The sequence below is a fragment of the Octopus bimaculoides genome, chromosome 10, assembly GCF_001194135.2.
Source record: "Octopus bimaculoides isolate UCB-OBI-ISO-001 chromosome 10, ASM119413v2, whole genome shotgun sequence".
Classification (NCBI taxonomy): domain Eukaryota; kingdom Metazoa; phylum Mollusca; class Cephalopoda; order Octopoda; family Octopodidae; genus Octopus; species Octopus bimaculoides.
Genome location: NC_068990.1, coordinates 84,089,934 through 84,092,991, shown reverse-complemented (window position 1 = coordinate 84,092,991; position 3,058 = coordinate 84,089,934).

Sequence of the window (3,058 nt, the reverse complement as noted above, 5' to 3'; positions counted from 1 at the left end):
CACCCACTACACTCTTGGAGTGGTTGGCGTTAGGAAGGGCATCCAGCTGTAGAAATTCTGCCAAATCAGATTGGAACCTGGTGTAGCCATCTGGTTTTACCAGTCCTCAGTCAAATCGTCCAACCCATGCTAGAATGGAAAGCGGACGTTAAACGATGATGATGATATATATATGTATATATGAGTGTGTGTGTGTGTTTGTCCCTTAGCACCGCTTGACAACCGTTGTTGGTGTGTTTACGAAAATAATATAAGCGAAAGATATCCGACCATCGCAGCAGTTATGTACAAACAATCATATACAACTATTCGGTAATCTTTCAGTTTAAGGCGTCTAAAAAAAGTAAATGAAAATGAAATCCCCTTATAACAAGGAGGAATAAATAAGTCAACTTTTAAACAACAGAGACCTGGGCTATAACCACCAAAAAGTGAATGAAAGTCTCTTTTTTTTTTTTTTTGGAACAGAATTCCTCCATATGAATTCGTGTAAATATGACACAAATAAATTGTCCGACATTCCAAATTGTCGCCGTAATTTTCTTTTCGCCTGCATCTATATATTCTTCACATTTTGCGTGTGGACCCACAAAGTTCTCCTGGTGCACAATCACTTCGTGAGGGTAGATGCTGTCAGTCAGGCTTCATTTCTATTTACGTTCTTTAAACACTCTGAACTGAAAGATTACCCAACTATTCATATAAGAATTCTCTTCTACCAAAGGCACAAGGCCTGAAATTTGGTGGAAGAGGACTAGTCGATTACATTAACCCCCAGTGCTCATCTGGTACTTATTTCATTGAACCCCGAAAAGAGGAAAGGCAAAGTCGACCTCGACGGAATTTGACCTTTATATATGTAAGAATACTAGCATAATCCATCCATTCTGAACATTAACAAAAAGCTCAAAACTAACAGAGACAACAAAAACTCTACCAAATTGGAATACACAATATCGAAGAGAAAAATCTTGGTCTGGTTTCTTTATCCGAAAATGTTTATTGTAAAATCAAACACTACATTAAAAAATCCAAAACAAATATAAAAAGGATCGTGGCTTTCCCCAAAATGTTTAACCTTTTTTCTATGGCAGAATAATTCATTACACATTCGAATCATTTTATATTCAACATTCAATAAAACAAACATCACAACTATTTTCGAAATCGACTCGTATAACAAGGGAGGTAACTCTTTATAACATTTGGATAAGAAACGATGAAGAATATGAAAAATTATAATTGAGCTTTATCGAAATTACACTGTGGACGAAAGATTTACATTACAAAGACTCCGCCAATTTAAGAGTAGCGTCAAAATATTTATTTTATTGTTATTGCTATTTATCCCTAAAACAATTCTGTTCATGCAAGTCTATGTATGACCAATAGCGTTCCATCCAAGATCACCCTGTCATTTTCTTTTTACAGAGTAAGGTGTTTTGGCTACAGTTTTTAGAATATTGAACCGCAGCTGTTCGATCTGCTAGAAATAGTTGTCAAACCTCTCTACATTGTATAATATAATATAATAATAATGAAATTATTGTATACAGTGCTCAGGTGCACTACAACTTGTCAAAAGTGTGTATAAAGCATATGCAGTATTGTACAAATGTCTGGAAAGTGAACAGTGTATGAGACAGATACATGCTTGTGTGTGTATGGAGGGGAGAAAATCAGGTGTAGTGTTGGCGAATCTCAGGAAGCATGGAAATTTCGAAGGATGCAGTGCTCCGACAACTAACAACTGATGCTGGCAGTTTGTTCCATACTTCAGCAACTCTTAGCGGGAAAAAGTGTTTCCGAAAGTCATGGGAGCTGTGCTGTTTTCTGACTTTGTAAACATGTCTACAGGTGTTAGACAGGTGGAGTTTGAAAAGGTGCTCAGAGTTATTGTGAGTAAGGTGGTTAATAATTTTATGGGTGTCTACCAAGTCAGTTGCCAGACGTCGGAGTTTCAATGTATCCATGCCCAGGGAAGTAAGGCGTTCAGAATATGGCAAATGTCTGATGGAGGGTATTCCCTTGTGATTATGCAAGATTGGCAATGATATTGCAAAAGATGTAACTTGATAATAATAAATGATAATATTATAAGATGTAAATAAATTTTAATGATATTTTAATGAATATATGCCATTAATGATAATATTTTAAGATACGTATTCAACTGTTGAAGAAAAATATCATGTAATTGTGCTTATGATATCGAATGATATAAACAAACATTATATTATTTTTGACTCCATAGAGAGAAAGTAAACGTATTGATGTTCACCCATTGATTTATTGAAAAAGATATTTAGCAAACTGCAGCTTCTAAAAACAGTTAAAATTATCAGAAAAATTATCGGTATATGGTGATGCAAAATAGTTTATCCAAATTGTCTCCCCTGCACTAAAGAAAGGAAGAAAATCACGAAAAGCAAATAAAACAAAACGTTCGATCAACATAAAGATGTTTGAAATTTATTTTTTCTCATGAAATACAATAAAAACTTTAAAAAATGAATAATTATTTGGAACGGCCACTCTAGAAGCAAATAAAGCTATAAATGATAGCTCGTAAAATACTGAGCTAAAACCCACCTTGGATAGAAAAAGTCGAAAGCTGCTCGTCAGGTTCTCTCGAAGTTTATAAATTCTTAAGACTTTGCATATATATTCTTTTATTCTTTTATTTGTTCCAGTCATTTGGCCGCGGCCATGCTTGAGCCTCGCCTTTAGTCGAACATATCGACCCCAGGACTTATTCTTTTTAAGCCTAGTACTTATTCCATCGGTCTCTTTTGCCGAACTGCTAAGTTACGGGGACGTGAACACACCAACATCGGTTATCAGGCGATGGTTGGTGGGGGGTACAGACAGACAGACAGACACGCACGCACGCGCGCACACACACACACACACACACACACACGACGGGCTTCTTTCAGTTTCCGTCTACCAAATCTACTCACACGGCTTTGGTCGCACGCTGTGGGATTGAACGTGGAACCATGTAGTTGGTAAGCAAGCTACTTACCATACAGCCACTCATTTATTTTATATGTAT